The sequence below is a fragment of the Lontra canadensis genome, unplaced genomic scaffold (assembly GCF_010015895.1).
Source record: "Lontra canadensis isolate GAN:19392208 unplaced genomic scaffold, GSC_riverotter_1.0 scaffold51, whole genome shotgun sequence".
Lineage (NCBI taxonomy): Eukaryota > Metazoa > Chordata > Mammalia > Carnivora > Mustelidae > Lontra > Lontra canadensis.
Window position 1 is genome coordinate 8,070,039 of NW_022631045.1, and position 25,704 is coordinate 8,095,742.

General features: G+C 36.7%; 1 protein-coding gene across 2 annotated transcripts in view; it reads left to right on the forward strand.

Moving 5' to 3' along the window:
- The window catches only part of GTF2F2 (general transcription factor IIF subunit 2), a 149,932-nt gene that overhangs the window by 39,521 nt on the left and 84,707 nt on the right, over positions 1–25,704 (forward strand). The window lies entirely within an intron of this gene.

The following is a 25,704-nucleotide window of genomic DNA, read 5'->3' on the forward strand; positions in this document are numbered from 1 at the left end:
GTGCCTGCCCATAGTCTTTCTGCCCTTGACATTTCTGTGCGTGCTGGCCAACTTCTAAATCTCAACATCTGTGTCTCTGTCTGAGTGCCCTTTGTGCTGCCCTCCATTCTGCCCTCCTGGAGGACAGGTCAGAAATGCTAGGGTATTAACACTCATGCTGAGAACCACTCTCAATCAGTATCTGGCAGGACTTGGTGGGTAAATATCCAGCTCCCTAAACCCTCAAGTGGGGTGTTCTGGAAGGATCCAAAACCAGATAGAGATAATAAACTGTAGCTCTCCCTTTACTCAGAAGGTGAAAATGATGTCTTCATAGAGACAACCCCAGCTTTTAAAAAAGTCATGGACCAAATGTGGTATTGTAATTCTTATTAAGTTATTTAATGCCATACTTCACAACTTACCACTAACACACAACTATTTTTGTGGGAGCATTGATGTGTTCTTTGATCCTCGGCCTTCTGAGTGTCTTGTGTATCCAAATGGTTTTAAACCCTACTGTGATTCCTAGGATCGCTGCCCATAAAACATTCTTTAATAGACCCAAATATTCTCAGGCTGAGATTCAGGAAGATTTAAAAGAGGAAGCCAAGATGTAGTTTCAGAACACATTGGTGTTTTTATGGTTGTGTGACTACCGACGTTGCTTTCTCTCCCCTGATCATTGCTTGTTTCTGCTGCTGTCTCGGTCAGCTGCCTGTTGCCATTCTGATTGACCATCGTCATCTTCCCACCTGTGTTCCCATCCAATGTGACTGACTGTGCTGCTGCTGCCTTCCCTAGGCTTTCATTAGTCCCACTAATAATGGAACTCAGTCTCACTGGGTAAACATGCCTTCTCATCCCTGCCCTTCTGTTCACTTGGATGTCCCCAAAGCCTCCATGAACTCTTAAGATCTCAGGAAGGTGCTCTCAGATACCATTCCTGATTCTTTTTCTCACTTCAGCCCCCAGTCTTTCATATACGCAGATTCTCTATTTACAGCTTTTTGAAATAACTGTTTCAAAGCAGTAGAACTTCTGCACTGAATATAATTCACTCTGGAAGACAGTTGCAAGGGGAAAATATTCTGTATACATAGTACCTCATTAGCTGAAAAAACTATCATTTGTGAGAAACCATTTCATTCCAACACTATAAAATTCATGAAAAGTAATTCACATAAATTAACTGCATCACTGATTCAGCTGACATTCGCCTCCCCCAAAGCCTGTACTTGCTTCTAAGTCTTGTCAGAAAAAAATATTAAAATATGTTAAGTGGGAGAAAGAAAAATTAATTGGAGCCTGTGTAATGGTAAGTTTACCAGACTATCTCACAAAGATAACCCTAGTCTGCATTAAGAAGAAAAATAAGTAAAATTTTAAAATGCTAGGACTGTGGACTCTGAGAAACAGACTGAGGGTTTTGGAAGGGAGTGGGGTGGGGGATCAGGTGAGCTTGGTGGTGGGTATTATGGAGGGCATGTATTGCATGGAGCACTGGGTGTGGTACATAAACAATGAATCTTGGAACACTGAAAAAATAAAGTTAAAAAAATCAAAAAAATAAAATGCTAGGACCATGATTCTGTTTTGCTTGTTCTTAACATGTTAGTCCTTAAGTTTAGTATTTCTCTCTCTTTTTTAAAGATGTTATTTATTTGACAGAGATACAGCAAAAGAGGGAACACAAGCAGGGGGAGTGGGAGAGGGAGAAGCAGGCTTCCTGCTGAGCTGAGAGCCTGATGTGGGATGGGACTTGATCCCAGGACCCTGGGATCATGACCCGAGCCAAAGGCAGACACAACCATCGGAGCCACCCAGGTGCCCCAAGTTTAGTATTTCTAATATTGCAGTATTTCTAAATAATACTGGTTATGTCCACTGTAAGACTTAGCTTGAAAGTTGAATAATTATTAGGAAGAAAATAAGGTTCCTCAGTATATGTAAGAGATTGTATAGAAAAGTCAAAGTCTTTAATGAGTGCATGAATTCAGAATCAAAGCAAATCTACCAATGTTCTGTATTTTGATCTGAGTGATGGTTACAGGGATGTGTTTACTTTGAGAAAATTCATCAAAGCTTATGAACTTATGACTTGGATACTTAAATGTAAGTTATAGTTCAGTAACATTTTTATTAATCAAGCAAAGCACAAGAAGAAAACACATTTTTCTAAAAATCTGTTTACCAGATCTCTTAGTTGATCCAAAAAGTTAATTATAGGTATTAAGTCAAGTTGTATGCTTTTGCTCAGGGTTCCATAAAACAAGGACAGACTGAGTGGCTTAAACAACAAATTTATTTTCTCATAGTTCTGGAGGCTAAAAGTCTAAAATCAAGGTCCCATCATGTTTGGTTTCTTCTGAGGCCTCACTCCTTAGTGTGCAGATGGCTGCCTCTTTTTGCCTCTTCACATGGTTGTTCCTCTGTGCACATATACCCCTCGTGTGTGACCAGGTTTCTTATAAGGACACCAGTCATTTGGATTAGGGTCTACTCTAACTGTAGACTACACTAACTGTAGAGTTACATTTTATTACCCCTGATTTGGTTCGGATTTCCCCAGAAGCTCACTCTGTGTTATTTGATTGGGAACCTGAATATGACTCTGCAGCATGAGATGCGTCTGTCCCATGGTTTATGTGTCACTGGGAGTGGTACATACACTGCTACTTTAGCAGTAGGATCGTACTGGCCAAAGTTACAGAATTAGAAGGCATGCTGTTTAAGTAGTAATTTACCCACATTATTAGTGGAGGAGGAGACTTGCGTTTTGACCTGGAATTCATTTCTGAATGAGAGGATGTGTGTGTGTTGGGATATTGATTGGAAGAGAACTCCTTTTACTATTAAAGATAGTGACTTTGCTGCACAGATAAAAGGAGAGTATATTGGAAAAATAAGAAGTCATAGACTGTAGGTTGAGTTTTAAGTACTAGGCAAAGATGTTTTAGGACAAGATAGTCAAAGATACTGGGTCATTAGAGTAAAACAGGGTCTAGCAAACCCTGTTCTATTGAAACTCATCTCGCCTGGATGTAGTGTTCTTTAATTTGGAAAACATGGCTCTCATGGTTCTTTCCTTTGAGTTTAATTTTAAAGGTAGAAGAGGAAGTACTTAAGGATTGTCAAGTTTAGGGGTGAACTCAGGAGTATAAGTCATGAATCTGTGTGTGTTATGACCACTAAAATAATGCTGGGGTAAGAAAGTAAATCCATCCTCTAGACCTGTTTTATTTGGCTTGCTTTTGTTTCGTTTTTTAATGCATACTGGTGATTTTAGGCAGGGCATTCATTCTCCAAATGGCCAGGCTAATAGTGTAGCCGTTATGCCTTATTTTATACTCACTTGTTTCGTATACTTTTCTTACCTACCCCATCCCTGACAACTTTTGGGTTTAAAACGGCCTGATATCTGTCCAGTTTGCTTTTTTGAGATAGCAGAGTTAATTTGAATGACTTTAAGAATGGAACTACAGACCAGTTTCCTTTCTCTGTGTTCATGTCTTTCCTGCCTTGGAAAGAATACCAAAGAAGTGAAGAGATGAGTAAAAAGCCAAGTTATACCTCTTTGGACACAGGACAGAATGATAATGTGTTCTGTGGTTCGTTCTTTAGAAGACTAGACAAACCTGTTAAGCAAATAATAAGGAACCATACTGGAATGCTATAGATTTTCCTTTCCACTTGAAGTTAGGGGAGGGAAAAGAAATCCCAGATTGAGAATCTTAATATTCCTGTTACCATACCCACTTTAGGAATGGAGTCTCATAGCTTATTTGGTTAAGGAATTAAGAAATTTAATGGTAGAGACCAGTGGAAGGATTTGTATTTCCCAGGTATAGTTTCAGATGAAAGCAGTGTGATTCACTGTCTACAAGAGAAGTTTAGCCTATAAAAACATCATTTGTGGAATTAAAATGAAAAATAAATAAATGTGTAATAAAACATCATTTGTACAGTGTTTTACGAAGTACTTTTGTAATACTACCGCATGAGTCTCAAGAACTCGGAGGGAAAAACTGGTAGCATGATGTGGGTTGGGCAGATTTAATTTAACCACCAGCTGTGGGATCATTATTACACTATGCCCTGAGAATCCAATGTTTTGCAAAGAACCACAGTTCCTGTCCTCAAAAGTGTCTGAAAGGGGGGTAGGGAAGGGTTGGGTTTCAGTGGAAGCAAGAGAGGAAGCAACCAGATTATCCTGAGTGATACAGAAGCTTCCCTGAGAGCCTAGTATTTGAGTTAAGACCTGAAGTATTCCGAAGCAAGCAAAGCACGCCTGTTGATCACTGAGGCAGCAGGTGCAGAGGTTTGAGAGCATCGTGCATTTGGGGAACATCGCTGGGAGTGTAAAGGCTGAGGCACAGAGTGCAGTGACATGGGACTAGATGTAGGTTCAGACTGGAGAGGGAGTCAGGCTCTGATGAGGACTGCTTTCCACTGCATTGATGAAGGAAAATGGTGACTCCTGAAAGTGTGTGAATCTTGGTGACACTGCTCTGGGAGTGTTGAAGGGTGGCAGCATGTTAAACAGTTCAGGAGGTAGGGGCTATGGTACGCGGCATCTCAAAGACTGACAGTGCTACTAGAATAAAGGTTTGGGGAAAGAGGAGAAAAATAATTATTTCATCCTCGGAATTTGTCAGGCACGCATCTTTTTTGGGCTTCCGTGTTCTCCTAAGAGACTCAGTTTCATTTTGAAGTTAATTGTCATGCAGCTATAAATATTTTATATACATTTTTATTTCATCTTTTATTGCTCATACTGAAGAATGAGGAATGTTTTGATCATTTCTAGATATAATGTTTTTCAAAAGACAGCTGTTAGCTTTATTCACTCTAGCCGGCAAGTGCCTCATTCACTACTAGTGACTGTTTTTTATTCTCTCCCATTACTTTTATTCACAGAGTACACAGTACTTCTCATACCTCAGCACTTGAATATTTGTCATTCTAAATTGAATTTGCTTTAAATAACTTTTGTGAAGGATCTTGTATTTTGTGATCATTGTTCCATGCAGTTACTCTTCAGTAAAAAGAATTAGCTTTAATAATGTTTATAATTCTGTATAAGGTCTTTTCGGTTACATTAATTATTAGCCCTCACTTGCAGCCAGTTTTTGATTGTCTTGACTGATATATTGCCTCATTGACTATCCAGATTGTTACCTGGGTATAGTGATGCTTTATAAATAGTGAGAAACAATTTCTCAAAGTAAATTTTTGAAATTTACTTCGTTTTTTAAAAATTTTATTTAAACTCAATTAATTAACATACACTGTATTATTGTTTCAGGAGTACAGATTTGTGCTTCATCAGTCTTATATAAAACATATATATAATATATAAAAGACTGATCATCAGTCTTATATAAGACATGTATATAATATATAATATAAAAGACTGATAAAGCACAGACCTGTACCCCTGAAACCAATAATACATTATATGTTAATTAATTGAATTTAAATTTTAAAATGTGGAAAAACAGGGGTGCCTGGGTGGCTCAGTTGGTTAAACCTCTGCCTTCAGCTCAGGTCATGATCTCGGGGTCCTGGGATCGAGCCCCACATAGGGCTCTCTGCTCAGTGGGGAGCCTGCTTCCCCCTTTCTCTCTGCCTGCTGCTATGCCTACTTGTGATCTCTCTCTGTCAAATAAATAAATAAAATCTTTAAAAAAAATGTGGAAAAACATAAAGCTAGCTATACCTACAAAAGAAAAAAAAAAACCCCAACACAGTGCTCATTAAAGCACATACCCTCTCCCAGTGTCCATCACCCAGTTACCTCATCCCTCCACCCCGCCGCCACTTCGCTCCAGCAACCCTCAGTTGTTTCTTATGATTAAGAGTCTCGGGTTTTGTCTCCCTGTCTGGAGAAACAAATTTTTTCTGCTTTAGATTAATCAGGTGATACATATTTGATACAAATCATTAAGAAGTGCTATTATGAAGTGCACTGCCTTATTTTGAAGGATATTCTACTGCTGGGTAAGCTCTTTAGAAAATCTGATTTATTTGAAAATTGATTGTTATACCATTTCTTTTTTTTAAGAGAGAACTAGAGCAAGTGGGTGGGGGGGGCAGAGAGAGAGAGAAGAATCTTAAGAGAGAGAATCTTAAGCAGGCTCCATGCCCAGCACAGAACCTGATGCGGAGCTTGGTCTCACGGTCCTGAGATCATGACCTGAGCCAAAATCAAGAGTCAGATGCCCAGTCGACTGAGCCACCCTGGCACCTGATCATTATACCATTCCTGTAGAATATAGATATCTTTGTAAAACTGATCTTCTAATATTTTAAATCGTTGAAGTTATAATTCTTTGGAAGTTTGGTGCTTAAGGTTATAGTTTAAATCTTTTAAATGGAAATTTTCAAGCATAGTAGAATAATATATGAAGCTCCATATACCTATCTATTATTATTCCTTTTCCTACCTCCTTTGTCCACTGCTGGATTCCTTTAAGCAAATTCCAGGTGTAATACTTCATCTGTGCATATGTTAGTATGGTTCTCAGATCCTATTCTCTCTTTATAGATTGCTCTTTTCTCTCTCCTTAAAAAATATGTATAAAATCACAAATAGCTCCAAAATAAAAACTATTTTTGCTTAAGCAGCATAGTATTTCTGAATTTTTCATAATTCCCAATATTCGTTTATTTATTTTTAATTTAAGTTCAATTAGCCAATATATAGTACATCATTAATTAGTTTCTGGTGTAGTGTTAGTGATTCATTAGTTGCACATAACACCTAGTGCTCATCATATCACACAGTTACCCCATCCCCCCACCCACCTCCCTTTCCACAACCCTCAGTTTGTTTCCCCAAGTCAAGAGTCTCTCATGGTTTGGCTCTCCATTTATTTTATTTTTATTTTTAAGAAGATTTTATTTATTTGTTAGGGAAAGAACATGAGAGAGGGAGAGAGTCAAAGGGAGAAGGCAGACTCCCTGCTGAGCAGGGAGCCTTATGCGGGGCTCGATCTCAGGACCCTGGGATCATGACCTGAGCCAAAGGCAGATGGTTAACTAAGCTACCCAGGTGCCCCCCTTTTTTTCATTTATTTAAAAAAATATATTTATTTATTTGACAGCACAACCAACTAGGAGCAGCAGAGGGAGAGGGAGAAGCTCATAATTCCCTATTTTATCTATAAGTAAACTTGATATTTAGTGATTTCTTAGATTTTATTTATTTATTAGTCTTTTAAAAGATTTGATTTATTATTTATTTGTCAGCAAGAGAGAGACAAAGAACACAAGCAGGAAGAGATGCAGGTAGAGGGAGAAGCAGGCTCCCCACGAAGCAAGGAGTCTGATGTAGAACTCGATCCCAGGACCCTGAGCTCTTTGACCTGAGCTGAAGGCAGACGCCTAACGGACTGAGCCACCCAGGTGTCCCAGGATTTTATTTATTTATTTGACAGAGAGATAGAGAGAGCCCAAGTGGGAAGAGCAGCAGAGAGAGGGAGAGGCAGGCTCTTTGCTGAGCAGGGAGCCCGAAGCCAGGCCCCATCCCAGGACCTTGGGATCATGACCTGAGCTGAAGGCAACTGCTTAGCCCACTGAGCCACCCAGGTCCCCTTTATTTAGTGATCTTAAAAATAAAAAGGAGTATTTGCATTCTACTCTTTTTATATAACACCTTTATTGAAGTATAATTCATATACACCATACAATTTACCCATTTAGAGTGTACAGGTCAGTGGTTTTTAGTATATTCACAGAGATCTGCAGCTGGCACCACAGTCTTTTTTAAGAGCGTTTTTATCAACCCAAAAAGAAATGCCATACGTAGGCAGTCACCTCTTATTCTCACTCCCGTCTCCCAAACCAAGGCAACCACTAATCTCCTTTCTGTCTCTATGGTTGTATTTAACTATTCTAGGCAGTTCACATAAGTGGAATCATACAATACATATTTGGTCTTTTGAGACTGGCATTTTCACTTAGCATGTTTCCAGGGTTCATCCATGATTTAGCATTGATCATGCTTAATTTCTTTTATTGCTGAATAATATTCCATGGATATGCCATGTTTTCTTTATCCATTCATCAGTTGATAGGCATTTGGATTGTTTCCACTCCGGGGCTATTAAGAACAATGTTGTTTAAGAGCATTTGTTTATAAGGTTTTTTGTTTGTTTGTTTTTTGAACTTACATTTCCAAATCTCTTGAGTATATAGTAGAATATATATATAGAATACATATAACATAGGAGTAAAATGCTAGGTCATATGGTAACTTCATGTTAAACCTTTTGAAAAACTGCCAGACTATTTTCCACAGCAGCTGCACAATTTTTCAGTCCCACTAGCAGTATTATGAGGGTTCCGATTTCCTCTACCTCTTCACCAACTCTTGATACAGTCTGTCCTTTTTATTATAGTCATCCACTGAGAGTGAAGTAGTCTCATAGTGGGTTTGATTTGCATTTCCCCGATAGCTAATGTTGTTGAACATCTTTTCTTAGGTTTATTGGTGGTCATTTGTATATCTTTTTAATTTTTTAAAACTTTTTTTTTTAAGATTAGATTTGTGGGGGAGAGAGAGTGTGTGAGTGAGTGAGCACATACACAAGTGGGGGAGCAGCAGGCAGAAGGAGAAGCAGGCTCCATGCTGAGCAAGGAGCCCGATGTGGGACACAATCCTAGGACTGGCTTACGACCTGAGCTGAAAGCAGACACTTAACCATCTGAGCCACCCAGTCATCACATATATATCTTTTTTTTTTTTTTAAGATTTTACTTGTTTATTGGATAGAGAGACAGCAAGAGAGGGAACACAAGCAGGGGGAGTGGGAGAGGGAGACACAAGCTTCCCGCTGAGCAAGGACCCTGGGATCATGACCTGAGCAGAAGGCAGCTGCTTAACGACTGAGCCACCCAGGCGCCCCTCGTATATATCTTTTTTAGTTGCTGGGGTATTTGTTTTTTTATTATTGAATTATAAGAGTTGTATGTATATACAAGTCCCTTGTCAGATAGAAACATGATTTGCAAACCTATTTTCTCATTCTCGAGGTTGTCTTCTTACTTTCTTGACAGTATATACTCTTTAAAGCATACAACTTTTAATTTTAATGAAATCCAACTTTTCTATTTTTTTTCTTTTGTTTTTGTTGTTGTATTTAAGAGTGCTTTGTCTAATTGAAGGTGATAAAGATTCATCTTATATTTTCTTCTATGAGTTATGTAGTCTTAGCTCTTACTAAGTTATGTTCCATTATGAGTTAATTTTGTATATAGTATGAAGTAGAAGTCCAGCTTTATTCTTTTGCATGTGGATATCCAGTTGTCCCAGCACTATTGGTTGAAAAGGCTGTCTTTTCCCCCATTTAATTGTCTTGGCATTCTTGTTGAAAAATCAATTGATCAGGGATTATGAACTTTGAATTCCATTCCATCACTCCATGTATCTATCCTTCATGTCGGTACCAGACAGTCTTGGTTTACTAGCTTTTGTAGGAAGTTCTAAAATAGGAAAAGTTGAGAATCCTCTAGCTTTGTTCTTTTTCATGATTGTTTGGCTCTTCTGGGTCCTTTGAGTTGCCATGTGAATTTTAGGATCAGCTTGTTAATTTCTGCAAAAAGGACCAATTGGGATTTTGGTAAGGATTGTATTGAATCTATAGATCAACTTGGAGGATATTCTCATCTTAACAGTGTTGTTTCCAAGCCATGAACATGGATGTCTGCATTCATTTAGGTCTTTAAAAATTTTTTTTGTCTTCTAATTTTAGAGTATAAGTTTTATGCTATATTGCCTTTTTAAAAGATTAAGTAATGACTTGTTATTTGTATAAAAAGAGAGATGTTGGGCGCCTGGGTGCTCAGTTGGTTGAGCGCCTGCCTTCAGCTCAGGTTGTGATCGCAGGGTCCTGGGATCAAGTCCCATGTCGGTTCCCTTGCTCCATGGGGATCCCACTTCTCCCTCTGCCTGCTGCTTCCCCTGCTTGTGCACGTGCTCTCTCTCTCTGACAAATAAATAAATGAAATCTTTTTTAAAAAAGATGTTCATTAAAAAAAATTGTAACAGTACAGAAACATTCAAATCACCTTGAGTTCCTACTACCAAGAAGTAAATAATTATCATTTGGTTAATATTGCAGCTAGACATCATAGAGCTACATAGACCCAGAAATAAGGGTGTAGGGGGAGAGAAGTTATGTGTCCTATTTCTTCAGTTACTTTGGTTAGACTTCTATTTTGAGATAATTGTAGATTCATATGAAGCTGTAAAAAGTAATGTAGAGATCCTTTGTTTTCTTTACCCAGGTTTCCTTCAATGCTAACATACTGCCAAACTATAATACAATCCGTTGTAGTACTGCACAGTCTGCTGCATCGGTGTTGACATCCATATGGTCCACTGACACTCAGATTTCCCCAGTTTTACTTTTACTTACTGATGTGTATGCATGCGTGTGTTTAGTTCCATGCAATTTTACCACGTGTGGTTTCCTGTACCCGCCACCACTGTCAAGGTACAGACAGTTCTATTCCCACAAAGATTCCTTGTTTCAGCCTTTTGTAACCATGCCACCTTCCTCCCAGCCCCATCTCCTGCTTTCCCCCACCCCATCCTTAACCCCTGGTAACCATTGGTCTGTTTTCCATTTCTATAATTTTATCATTAAAAAAATACTATATAAGTGTTATATAAGTGCTCCCCCCCGCCACTTAAATTCCCTGGACATTCATCTAAGGTTTTGCATGTGTCAGTAGTTCATTTCTTTCTCTCACTGAGTATTTCCATGGTATGGAGGAATCATAGTATAGTCATTTGTTGAAGGACATCTGTGTTGTTTCCCATTTTTTGCTAGTACAAATAAAGCTGCTATGAACATTTGTGTATAGATTTTTGTGTAAACACAAGTTTTCATTTCTCTGGGATAAATGCCTAAGAGTGCATTTGCTGGGTCATATGATAATTACATGTTAAATTTTATAAGAAACTGCCAAAATTTTCCAGAGTGGCTATTTTTAAAAATAAGTATAAATAATTTAAAAAACATTTTAAAAAGTGAGCCTAACAAATACAGGAAAGACACATTAACACAAACAGTTGAAATGGAACATGTCCAGCCCTTTAGAAGCTGCTGGGTATCTTATCCTTCTTCCATCATACTGTACTCCTTCCTCCACAGAGGGAACTGTTACCATTGACATTTATGATAATCCCTTTATTTTTCTTTCATAATTCGCATTTAAATCTTCATTCCTTTGCAATATTTTTTTTATTTCTTTTCAGCGTAACAGTATTCATTGTTTTTTTGCACCACACCTAGTGCTCCATGCAATACATGCCCTCCTCCCACCCCCCACCCCCCGCCCCTTGAAGACCCTCAGGTTGTTTTTCAGAGTCCATAGTCTCTCATGGTTCACCTCCCCTTCCAATTTCCCTCAACTCCCTTCTCCTCTCCATCTCCCCATGTCCTCCATGTTATTTGTTATGCTCCACAAATAAGTGAAACCATATGATAATTGACTCTCTGCTTGACTTAGTTCACTCAGCATAATCTCTTCCAGTCCCGTCTATGTTGCTACAAAAGTTGGGTATTCATCCTTTCTGATGGAGGCGTAATACTCCATAGTGTATATGGACCACATCTTCCTTATCCATTCGTCCGTTGAAGGGCATCTTGGTTCTTTCCACAGTTTGGCGACCGTGGCCATTGCCCTTTGCAGTATTTTTTACTTCATTTTTGATTGTTAAAAAGAATCATACAAAATGCATTCTTTTTTGCATTGCTTTTTAACTGAACACTATTTTCTAGGACTGATTAATGTTGTATATAGCAGTAGCTTATTAAATTTTTTTCTGTATTCCAAAGTGTGTATTTAACATAGTTTAATTTTTACTGTTGGTGGGTATTTGAGGTGTTTATAATTTGTGGCTCATTACCAGTGCTGCTATCGCATTTTTGTACAATTGCCCCAGTTCATAGATTTTTAAAAGGCATATTCCTAACTGTGGGCTTCGGTCATAGGACGTATTAATTTTTTCTATTATTTATTTTGGTAATGCCAAACTGTGTTTTGGTGTTTTTTTTTTTAAGATTTTATTTATTTATTTGACAGACAGAGATCACAAGTAGGCAGAGAGGCAGGCAGCAGTAGGGGGTCGGGGGAAGGCGGGGAACAAGCTCCCCGCTGAGCAGAGAACCCGATGTAGGGCTCTATTCCAGGACCCTGGGATCGTGACCTGAGCCAAAGGCAGAGGCTTTAACCCACTGAGCCACCCAGGCACCCCTGCCAAACTGTTTTTCAAAGGAGTTATACCAGTTTATATTTCCATCAGCACTGTGAGTTATTTTGTTTCAGCTCTTCTCCAGTAGTATAGTCCAATTATTATTTTTAAGGTTAACTGTTAAAAATGGATGTGTAGTGATTTCTTATTGTGGTTTGATTTGACATTCCCCTGATTTCTAATGAAGTTGAGTCCTTTTCATTATTGTCCATTTGGATTTCCTGTTTTATGAAATGCTTGTTGAGATCTCTTACCTATTTTTTATTGGGTTGACTTCTTCTTTTTGAGTTGTAGTTCTTTGTAAATTGTGGGTGTAGCCCTTAGTTATATGGTTATAAGTGTCTTTTATTCTGTGACTCACCTTCTCATTCTCTTAAAGGTGACTTTGATGAACAGAAGTTACTATCTTTGGTACATTCCATTTTATTAATCTTTTATGATTTGAGGTTTTTGTGTCCCATTGCAGTGCCCAAGACCATAAAGGTATTCTCATACCGTTTTCCAGAAGGTTTTTTTGTATTGTCTTTCACATTTTGATCTGCAGTCTACCTGGAATTGGTTTTTCTGTATGGTGTGAGATAGGAGTCAAATTTTATTTTTCCTCAATATTGATGATTATCATGTACATTTTAGACAACTATCTTTTTCTCACTGTTATGCATTGCCACCTTTGCCATAGGTATTTATTGAAGCAGAAGTCTGTTTTTAGATTCCCTATCTGTTCCATTAGTTGATTCATTTATCCTTGTGCTGTACCAAACAACTTTCTTACTGTACCTTGTACTAAGTCTTGATATCTAGGACAGGAAGCCCCTTGCCATCCTGTTCTTTAGGAGTATCTTGGTTATTTTTGGCCTCTCAGCATTTCTGTGTAAATTTTAGAATCATCTTATCTTCCATAAGCACTTGACTGGTTTATTTTTTATTGGAATTGTATTGTTCTGTATAGCAACTTAGGAAAAATTAGCATCTTTTATTGACTTTGTAATATATGAACATTTGTGAGGTCTTTAATTTTTTTTTTTTAAGATTTATTTATTTATTTATTTTAGAGAGAGCTTGCAGTGGGGAGGGACATAAGGGGAGGGGAAGAGAATCTCAGGCAGGCTCTCTAATGAGCACAGAGCCCAACACAGGCTTAATCTCAGGACTCAGATCATGACCTGAGCTGAAACCAAAAGTCAGACACTCAGCCGACTGAGCCACCACCCAGGTGCCCTTGTGAGGTCTTTAATTTTTCTCAGTAAAGTTTATAGTTTTTTCTTTGGATATCTTATACACTTTTATCATTTCTAGATATTTGATATTTTTGACACTAAAGTACCTCTTTTAAAAGATTGTCATCACTTTGTTTCTGGAATATAGAAATACAGTTGAATTTTAATATTGACCTTGTGCTCTTCAACCTTCTTTAACTGCCTTATTCATTCTAATAGTTTATCTATAAATTTTTTTTAGTTTATAAATTAAAAAAAAATTCATACCTATGTAATCATAAAAATCTGCAAATAAAACCTCAGTTTTGTGTCTTTCTTTCCAAATACTATACCTTTCATTTCTTTTTCTTGCATTATTGTACTAGTTGAGGATATTAATAGGGTCATGTCTGTTTAACATTTCATCTTTATGTTTGCTGTAGGTTCTAGTTAGTTGGTTGTTTTGGGTAGGTAGTCCTCATCAGATTAGGGAAATTCCTGTTTCTTCCTAATTTGCTAATAAGCATGCCAATGAATGAATGAATAATGAATTTTATCAAATATTTTTTCTGTCTCAAGATCTATTGATATTATAAAATTTACTTATGTGGAAAGTTATATTGATTTTTAAAATTGCTAATCAAACTTCCATTTCTGGAATAACTAACTTGGCTTTGACTTGTAATACTTTTAATATTGCTAGATTCAGTTTGCTTATCTTTTGTTTCATATTTTTACATTTATGTTCATGAATTTACTTGACCCATAATTTTCCTTTCTCCTAATGTTTTTATCAAGTTCTGGTATCGAGGTTACACTATACTCATAAAATGAGTTGGGGAAGTGATCCTTTTCTTGTTACGAAGATGATTTTTTATAAGACCGGGTATATTTCTTCCTTAAACAATTAGCAGAATTCACTGATTAGTCTAACTAGAAATGGAATTTTCTTTGTGGGCAGTTTTTAAAGTATGGAGTTGGGGAGCAAATCTGTATAGCATTTCTACACATCTTGTGACAGCTTTTATCTCAGACTATCCTTTTAAGAATGTTTATATAACAAAAAGCCTTGAAATACAGAAATAGGGTCTTTCTACAGGGCAAAGGTTGTTAGGTTTGCTGGCAGCCTCGATATGAGATCGGTAGTTTTCTGAGCTTGGGGCTCTTCATCTGTGACCCATATCCTCTGTGTACATACTATCTACCTGAGCCTCTTGTAGGTTGCTGCCATGGGCAGATAGCAGAGGCAAAAGGAACTGGATACAAATGTAAAAATCATGCTGTCTGCTTTGTGGTGAATAATGAAATCCTTTTCCCCTGGTCTAGGAGTCTCCTATCTTCTGCAGGCATCTATGAAATTGTGGTGGGATAACTTGTTAGTTTTTGAGTAACTTGGGTAAAATGTCAGACCCTTCTCAGTTTTTGACAGGAAGTCGATTTATTTATAGGACTGTTTGAATTTCCTCTATCTTCTTGTGTCATTTTGGTGAATTTTGACATTCTTCATTTTATCTAAATTGTCAAATTTATTAGAATGAATTTCTACTTGTTTTCTTTTAAGATGTCCATAAAATTCGTAATAATGCCTTTGTTCTTCATTCCTGATACTGGTAATTTGTGTTTTTGCTGAGTGTAGAATTCTAGGCTGATAGATACTTTCCTTCAACTCATTGAAGATAGTCACAGCCTTCAGTTGTTTTTGTCATGGAGAATTCTGCTTAGTTTGTTTCTTCTTTTAAAGTAATCTTTTTATTCTCTGTGGCTACTTGAAATTTTTCTCTTTATATTTCATTTCTACAGTGTTAATATGATATGTAAGTGGAGATTTCTTTTTACGTAAGCTGCCTGGGATTCATTGAGCCTCTTGTATCTGTTGATTGCTCTTTCGTGAAGTTGAAAAATTTCAGAAGCCATCCCTTTAAATGTTGCCTCTGTTCCATTTCTTTTTTTTCCCTCCTTCTGAGACTGATTAAACTAAATGTTTTAAATAGATGCTCAGCCTTTTCACTCTACCTTTTATATCTCTTTTCTGAGTTTTCTAGCTTTCTTCTTTTCATGCTGTGTTGTGCTATGCTGTATTTCAGCTCACTGAAGTTTTCTTCTGTTGTGTCTAATCTCAACCAGTGAGGTTTAAATGTTACTTACTGTTTTGCCATTTCTAGATGTCCTATTTGGTCCTTGTTGAATCTCTGAGAATCTTCCTGATGTACACAAGGAGGAGTTTTTGGCAGTCATCTTCAGAGTCAGTCTACCACAGCCACATTTAAACCATGTTCAAAGCTTGACATTTTTCTGGTAGGATAGCCAGAGGATTGAAACCAGTTTGATCGTTAGGGTGACCATGTAACGGGCCATCCAACTGGAACGTTTTTGAGAGGTAAAAAGAAGTGTTATAATCCAGACTGTCTTGGGAAATCTAGGACCTGTGGTCATTCCAGTTATGATTTATTGTGGACTTTTCCACGTCCTGTTCACTCACCTTGGGAGTACAGTCCTTTGGGATGTTAATTTTTTATGGTAAGAGACTCCTCTTACGCTTTCCACCTTGTGCAGGATTTTGAGTTCTGTTTATTTTCCCCACTGCTTTCTTTGGGAGATTGTCTAAACAGGGTGTCTCATTTTCTCTGGATTGATGCATGACCTCACAGATTTTTGTTTTCCCTATATTTGGAGATTGGTGATTACTTATTGTCTTGTGGTCTTTTTGATACTTTTAAGATTTTATTCAGCTTTTATAGTTTTCTGTGGGAGCTTTGATCTAAATAACTTAGGCCACCATTATAGGGAATAAATACAAGTGTGGTTAATTTACTTCAATTAACAGAAGAAAGAAAATGGAAAGAATTGTTTAGTGTCAAATAAGTGCTTCTTTTCCAGAAAAAAATATGAGTTCCCATGAGCTGCCTCTTAGTTGTGGAATGAGGTTGTGGGTGTGAGGGGGGAGCAGTTAAGGGTTTCAGGTCATTATGTTTGTTTTTTTAACTCCAGGTCCCACTTTTTGATAAACTTGTTAATTCCTTTTATGAAAAATTAGGACATTATTTCCCTCAAAATGTAATTTCTCAATTTTTATGAGTTACATTTTCACTTTATTGAGGCTTTAAAGGTTAACATTCTGTTCCACAGCTAATTCCCCTGCTATTTAACCTTAGTGTTAGCTGTAAATAGATTTTGTGCTTTTTTTCTAGTTTTCTGATCATGCCATTTTATTCCTGAATTATTTATTTTTATGTGTCTGTATATTGTCTAGATTTCCACATTAGATCCTAATTTGTTTTTAAAAAGGTTTCATGCATGACTTTTTAAAAATACAGTTTTTCTTTTCAGTTTCATTGTAGAATTTTTTTTTAAAAGATTTTATTTATTTGACAGACAGAGATCACAAGTAGGCAGAGAGACAGGCAGAGAGAGAGAGAGAGAGAGAGAGAGGGAAGCAGGCTCCCTGCTGAGCAGAGAGCCCGATGCGAGGCTCAATCCCAGGACAAACTGTAATTTAATTATGCATTGTAATAGCAGAGACTTTAACCCACTGAGCCACCCAGGCACCCCTCATTGTAGAATTTTTGTCTCCATTTTAGACTCAAGATTTTAGGTCTTTTTTAGGTATATAGTTATAATTTTATATATAGAAGATAGATTATATATGTTTTACTCCTCAAGGAGTTATAGGCAATTAATGAATGTGTACTTTTAAGCTAATGAAACACTTTGGTGGAAGAATTGATTTACTTATTGGACCACATTTTTCTCTCCTTCTTATCTTTATTTCCTCTGATGTTGAAATACAATTCTTAATAAGTACATTTTGTCTTAATTATAAGCTCTGATTTAATTTGGTCAGTATGCTTGTATCATGTAAAAAATGGTCATTTTGGGTTTTTTTAGTTTTGCATATTTGTAGTGAAATGGATTGAATTGTTATTTCTGGTATTTATATAGTTGAGGCCTCTTAATTTAATGTACTGCTTTAATAAATTTTTATACAATAAAATTATTCAATGATTTTTTTTCACATACATCTTAATATTTTCTTTAGAGGGATATAGTGATGTGGAAAGCATGACTTTTCCTTTAAAAATATTTTTTCATTTTGGTAGATTGTCAGTCTCTTTAGTGGTCCGTGCCATATGTAGTCATCAAAAAACAAAAGAGATGTGACATCAGTTCTTTATATACCTCATTCCCTTCTTGCTAGCTGCCTCAAAAAGGAAAGGGTCACACATTTCAATTAGTGACAGCTTGGAATTTATTTTCTTATTAATGGTTTTAAGGAGAGTTGTTATTATTTCTTAAGAATAAGAAATCAGGATAAAAGCTTGGTCCAGAGAGGTTTTTGGGGAATCTTGCAATGAATTGCCAAGAGTGTTTTAAATATATCAATTATTTACATATATAAACATTTCTTTCTTCTGTTCTTTCTTAAAATATTTTATTTATTATAGAGAGAGAGTGCGCACGCGCGCAAGTGGGGGTGGGAGACAGAGGAAGAAGCTGAGCAGGAAGCCCAATGTGAGGCTTGATCCCAGGATCCTGGGATCATGACCAGAGTTGAAGGCAGATGCTTAACCGCCAGAGCTACCTAGGTGCCCCTCTACTGTTCTTAAAAAATTTTCACGTGAGTTGAAAATCTTACCTCTGAATCACATTTATGTTATAAGTTTGTTTGGTGAACACTCTTTCATAGACTCAGGAAAAAAAATTTTTTTCTACTTTTCAAAGCTAAGGGGAGAATTTAGACTGACAGTGTTATGTTGTACTAATTGAGAGTGGTTTCTGGAAATGAATGCTGAATTAAAACCCTCTTCAGTCTCTCATTAGGATGGATGCCTGAGTGCCTCAGTCAGTTAAGCGTCTGCCTTCGGCTCAGGTCATGATCTCTGGGTCCTGGGATCGAGTCCCACATTGGGCTCCTTGCTCAGCGGGGACCCCGCTTCTCCCTCTGCCTGCCCCTGCCACTCCCCCTGCTTGTGCTTTCTCTCTCTGTCTGATAAATAAATAAAATTTTTAGGAAGAAAATCTCTCAGTAGGAGCTCTGAAACCTTAGACATACTTGGTCAAACTTCAGTTTGTACATCAGACACAGCAATGAGAATAATGCCTGGCACAAGCTAATGCTTAGTAAACATTAGTGTCTTTTTATTCTTCTTTATTTTATTCCTTTATTTTTATATTTATTATTAATATTTTTCATTTCTAATAAGAGCTAGGAATTTGAATAGAGATGAACAGTAGACTTAAAGGTGAGAGTCTTAGGCTACAGAGACAGCTTTAAATAAATGTCCACTATAAACATGTTTTTAAAATAAGAGTCTAAGAAAGTGAATTGCTATGGTAATTAAATTACAGTTTAACTTAAAATAAAATTTATAAAATATCTATCATTAATATGAAGCCTAGCAGAAGGTATTATTAATAACAGCTTTAGTTAGGTGTGTGTTCAATTCAGAAAGATTGACCAAGCAATGCCATTGGTCCTATTCCTCTCTTTGGTTTTATAAAAGATTGGTAGGAGCTATGTTCGCAGGCATTTTCCTTGAGTGCTTTAGAATAAGAACATTTCTCAATTTGTCCTCATCTTTTTTGGTTATATTTAGTACATATAAGTGACCAGAAGCTAAGAGATGCCCAGGTTCCAAGGTAGTAGTTGGGACTACTTAATTCTTAATAATCTTAGTTGATATCTTTTGCTTATTAGCCAATTTTCAAAATACTTTTTCTTTCCAATGGACTCCTAACATATATATTCTCGTGTTTAAAACTAAGTATTTATTAGTAATTTGTCTCTCAGATAGCGATGTAAAATAAGGTATTGAGCAACAATAACTTCGTATTTTATCTTTTAAAGCTTTAAATTAAATATAAAATAAATTTACTAATATGTGGATGCATGAGTGTTGCTCTTAAAAGAGCAACAGATTTGTGTTGTATAACCTGAGGAAAAAAAAACAAAATTCACCACTTTGACCTTTGGGTCACTTTTTATCTGATTTATTTTTTTTTAGAAAAAGTGTGTGAGCTTTAGCATCAGTGCTCCAGTATTTTCAGCGTAAAAGAAAGGCAGCGGTTGCTCTTCTTGATCCTTCTGTTGACGTGTTCTTGGGGAAAGTGTCTAATTGTTTGAGTAGTTTAGCACAAGCTTATTAATTTGGAATATTGAAGATAAGAGTACTAGCTACTTAGAAAACAAATGGCTGCCCTGCTGGTTAAAGCCTCAGACCCTTCTCTGTGTGGAAATAGCTCCTTATGTAACTCTTCATTCATGCCTTGCTGTTCCTAAGAAATTGGCCATGTCCGTCTGCCAGCTTCCACCAGTTCAGTTTTTCAGTCTATGTTTCTCCTTCCCAGGTTGTTGTTGTTTTTTAAAGATTTTATTTATTTATTTGACAGAGAGAGACCACAAGTAGGCAGAGCAGCAGGCAGAGAGAGAGAGGGGAGCAGGCTCCCCACTGAGCAGAGAGCCTGATATGGGGCTCAATCTCAGGACCCTGGTATCATGATCTGAGCCAAAGGCATAGGCTTAACCCACTGAGCCACCAGGCGCCCCTCTCCTTCCCAGTTTTCTTTCCTCACTTCCTCTCAGTACTCTAAAACAGAACATGCGAGATGCTTTTTGATCCTAAGTATTTTATTTTTTTTAAGATTTTATTTGTCAGAGAGAGAGCACAAGCAGGGGGAATGGCAGGCAGAGGGAGAAACAGGCTCCCTGCTGAGCAAAGAGCCTGATGCAGGGCTAGATCCCAGCACCCTGGGATCATGACCTGAGCCTTAGGCAGCCGCTAAACTGACTGAGACACCCAGGTGTCCCAATCCTAAGTATTTTTTTTTTAATTGTTTGATACTACTGGGAAGGAGAAGAGAATTGTGTTTTTTTCTGTCCATCCTCTTACTCCTCTACCCCCTAAGTAGGGATAGAGGATATAGTACAAAAGTTGACGGTATCTCAGAAATTTGTGAAGTTGTTCCTTCGCTTACTTTATATAAATACACTCTCCACCCCACCAAACTCCTCTCTCTCAGTTGCCTAAAGATATTCTACTTTTTCTTAGATGTTCCCATGGGAGAATTTTTAGTTCATTTTTAGCAATCAGTTTGGTGGTTATTCCCAGGGAGCTAGGTATTATTCTGGATTATTCAATAATTATTCTGTACCTGAATGAGGAAAATCTCCTTGGCTCATAGAGGTTTCTTTCCTGGTTAGACTTACTCCCTGACCTATCAGTCACACCCTTTCCTTTCTGTGACTGTGGCTCAGCATGTCTCAGAAATGGATTCTATCTTGGTTTTTTCTTGCATCAAACTCACCAGACTGGGGCGCTTAGGTGGCTCAGGAGGTTAAGCCTCTGCCTTCGGCTCAGATCATGATCTCAGGGTCCTGGGATCGAGCCCCAAATCGGGTTCTCTGCTTAGCGGGGAGCCTGCTTCCCTCCCCCAACTTCTCTTCCTGTCTGTCTGCCTACTTGTGATCTGTCAAATAAATAAATACAATCTTAAAAAAAAAAAAAAAAACTCACCAGACTGGCACTGGCTGGATTCCCTTTTGGTTAACTTCGGCATCTTTTGGTATCTTATGCCAAGTCTTGGCCCAGTCTAATAAGGGGAGTTGCTAACCATTCTTCAACATTATCTTGCCCATTTTCAAGGCTGCATTGTAACAAGTAAACATATATGTATCATAAATGCCTGTGATTGTATATATTGGTTCTGTTGTTTTATAAATTAATCACCTGTGGGTTTTAGATTCTTTTGTTTGATGTTTCTCTCCAGTAATCACCCAATCCTTATTAATAAATCATTCCTGTACATAGCTATTATAGTCTTTCCTTTTTCTTTCTATAGGGGATTCTAAAAACCATACATGGATATGGGGCACCTGGGTGGCTTAGTTGGTTAAGCATCTGACTCTTGATTTCAGCCCAGGTCATGATCTCAGGGTCATGAGATTGAACCCCATGTGGGCCTCTATGCTCCGTGGGGAGTCTGCTTGAGATTCTCTCTCCCTCTGCCCCATCCTGTTAACAGGTACATGCACGCGGGCTCTCTCCCTCTCTCTCAAATAAATAAATCTTTTATATACACACACACATACATACATACATACGCACACATTCACACAGATAGAAAAAATACATAGAAATCAAAGTAGTTCTTTTAGGGGGCACCTGAGTGGCTCACTTGGTTAAGTATCCAACTCTTAATCTCAGCTTAGATCTTATCTCAGGGTTGTGAGTTTTAGCCCCTCCTTGGGCTCCGCACTGGGTGTGGAGCCTATTTAAAAGAAAAAAAGAATTGTTAGGATATAGGATCGTAGGTATCTGCATTCATATTATTTTTAATATTAAAAAAAAAAATAAGTAGTGGGGCACCTGGCTGGCTCACTCAGAAGAGCATGTGACTCTTGATCTCAGGGTTGTAAGTTTGAGCTCCACATTGAATGTAGAGATTACTTAAAAATAAGAAGAAATTTAAAATTTTTTTTAAAAAGTTCATCAAATGATATGCCTAAAATAAATGCTAAATGGTCTAGTTTTTTCTGCAGCTGCATAAAAGTCAGGTAATTAAATTCAAGGAACTATTGAGATTAAAGTTAGTATCATTCAATAATTCTTAATCTTAAAAACTGGTTATAAACATCTTGTTATTAAAAAAACGTCTGTTGTAACAAGGCAAAATCAGTGGAGTGAAATTAGGAAGAAATCAGACTTGTTCAATTTTACACTTTAATGATATAGAAAATATGTCTAAACATCTTAGAGGACAAGAATCAAAATTACTTTTTGAAAAGTTGGGCCTGTCTTCAAAAAGGAATTTTCCAAAGTTAACTAGGTTAAAAAACAAAAAAACAAACTACTAACTGTTTGCTTTTAAATGTGCCTAAATACTCTGGAATCTTGGGTTTGGAAAAACCTGTTGTGCTCTTAGGTTAACAGTTATGTTTTATGATAGGGAACAGTTTTTTTTTAAGACCTATAATAAAGAAGTACTTTATAATTGCCTCACTCTCTCATGTCCAATTCAGTATTTTTTCTGAAATAATCAGTGATCTAAATAAAGATAGAGGTTCTACATTTTATATACAGTATCCCTAACATTGTACTTTTTTTTGCATTTTTGGAAATTTTTAAGCGAAGGTTATTTATAGCAGCTTATGAGATTTATATCAGTGATTTTTGTTTGATAGAAACTCTTGAACCCGGTGTTTATTTTGGTCAAGAAGTAGGAACACAGTCAGCTCTTCATAAATTATTTTAGGTAAATTTAAAATTCCATCTAGTTGTTTTCCTCTGCCCAGCATACTTTCCTTTATCACCACTCCCTCGGTGCTTGTTAACAGAAGCAAATTAATTTTATTATTAACTTAAGCAAAATATGATTAGGAAGACCAGTCTGCTGCGGAAGTAGCCATATATATTTCAGAGCTAAATACAAGTAATTTCTAAGTTGCACGCTGTTTTAGATAGTCCATATTACACCTCTGCTTTATTAGCAAAGATAATTATGAGTCTGATGCTCTAATTTTAACCTTGACTGACATCATTGCAGTTTAAGACATTTAACCAGAATTTATTAGGTGGGGTATCTCTAAGATTGTGTTATCACATATATTACTGCTGACTGGTTTTATACTGCTGATGAAACAGCTGCAATGATTATTTTGTTCTTGTAGATTTTATACATGAAGATAGAATATAAAAAGTCCCAGGAAACTCATCATATGCATTTTTAATACAGATGAAAACTGTGTTGGCCTATAGCAATTTAAAGTATATTCTTATATATATTTATAGTGTTCATCAAAGTATTAAGCATGTTTGTTAAAAGTTCTGCATTCTGTTCCTATCTAAGTTGAAAGCCTAATTAATGCAAATGTGAATTTTTGTGCATGGTATTCATGATTATGTCATGAAGATATCTTTATACTGGATAAGATAATAATCAGTGGTTATTGAAAGTCTATAGTGTGTGAGGCACTTTACGTATAATTTAGAATTTCATTTAGGTCTTATAAAAGGTCCGCCAGCTAATCATTATCTCCATTTTGTTATGGGGATGTTCAAGTTCAAAGAAGTTAAGAATCTTGCTTACATCATGTAAACAAGTTAGTGGAGGTTAATTGAATTTGAATCCACGTCTGACTTCAGTGCTCATGTGTGCTCTACTTTTTCTTCACAATATCTCCATTCTGTGGACTGTACAAGTCCTAAAAAGTTAACCTTTTCCTCAAACTTGATATATGAAAATCTGGATTTACTAGTAGACAAATTTGGGATATCCTTTATTCTTGGGAGATGATTCATCTCATGTTCTTTAAATGACCCCGCATGACATTAAAAATATTATTTGCTTTCCCCTAGTTCAGTTTGTCACTCAACATTTTACAAGTACCTGCATTGTGAGATTTCATCAAGTGAGGCGAACCTGGGTTTTGGTACTCTGTATTCAGCACATACTTTATGAACACCAGGTTCTAAGTGTTAAGAGATGTAAGTGGCTGGCAAAAGCAGACATAGTTCCTGCTGGCTCTGGAGCTAGTATACCTGGGTTTCAAGTCTGGGTTACACTTTTACCTCTTAATAACTGTATGATCTTGGGTTCCTTAGCCCTCATAAGTCTCTATTTCTTCACCTGAAAGAAGGAAAGAATGATAGTACCTTTCTTAGGGTCATTGTGAAGATTAATTGAGATAATGTATGTTCTTGTGTCGTATTAGGCATGTAATGAAACAATAAGCATTACCTTTTTTTCTTTTTTGAAGCATTACCTTTTAATATCATCTTTAAAAGAGCAATTGAACTATAATGAAATTTCTTTAAAAAAATAACAAGCCTCGGGGCGCCTGGGTGGCTCAGTGGGTTAAGCCTCTGTCTTTGGCTCGGGTCATGATCTCGGGGTCCTGGGATCGAGCCCCGCATCGGGCTCTCTGCTCAGTGGGAACCTGCTTCCCCCTCTCTCTCTGCCTGCCTCTCCACCTACTTGTGATCTCTATCTGTCCAATAAATAAATAAAAGAAAAATAACAAGCCTCATTAGTATTATTAGCTTCAGTCTGGGATGGTAGTCATCTTTTACCTGCAGAGTCTCATTAAGTGTTTCATTTGCTCTGCACACAGCCATACACATTTTAGAAATATACTACACTATCAGCTGTGTTTTGTTTTTCATATTTTAAGGACACTGCTAGAAGCATTGCATGGGATAATTCCAAATGCAGGGGTATGTATGTTTGGCTTGTGGAAAGTAAACTATTTTTTGTTACTTTTCTTTTGAAAAAGAAGATAGTCACTTTATGATTTATTCTGTGAAGCAATGAGAATTTCTGTGAGAAGAATTTAAGGAAGAAATTCTTCATTGACTCCAAACAGAAATACATCACTCTTAAGATTGGCATTTTGTATGATTTCTTGAGTCATTTTTAGTGGAAAATATTTCTAAATATTTTAAGAAATAGGAAAACTGAAAATGAGATTTTCTGTATACTTAAACATAGTATTTATGCACTTGGATATGTAAATTCAAATGCAGCTAACGGGAATTTAAAAAGATACACTTATAAAAAGTCGTACAAGAGTAATTGATCTAGTCAAATGACCTTCAATAGCTAAATTGTTTTAGAATATTATGATCAAGAATGTAACGATGTTAAATGCATCCAGTTATCATTTCTTTTGGAAACATACGTTAAAATGAATGACAGATTTATTTAAGTAGTGGTTTCTGTTGGTAATAATTTATTACGACAGTTAAATTCTCTTTTTGTGAATTCATGCAAAAACCTATACTACCTCTAAGGTGATTTGTTTAGTGATATCTCCTGTAGAAAGATATGTCAGGGCTATTTTCATTATCTGTAACGAAATCTTATTAGAGAAAGTCTTGCTTTGACATTAAATCATTCTCATTTTTTTCATTACCAAAATCCAAATGCCAAGGAAAAGTCAACTCACAAGCTGGAGAAGTATGTAAACCGTTCAATTACAGGGAACTGTTTTAAAGTAGACTTTACTATATTTTACTATTTTCATAGTTTCTTTAAATCCTGATTAAGCCATGTGAAAGTACATAAGAGATAATTTGATGTTTTATTAGAAACTTTTATACATAAAGGAAGATTGTGTGGTTGATATGGAATTTTTTTTAAAGTGGATTTTTTAAGGGACTTTTTGGTATAATTTAAAAATTTTTCCTTTAGTATGTGCAGCCAACTTTTCCATTACCTTTGATTTATTAAGTGAGAGTCAGAGTTCTGAGGACGAATATTAGCTTT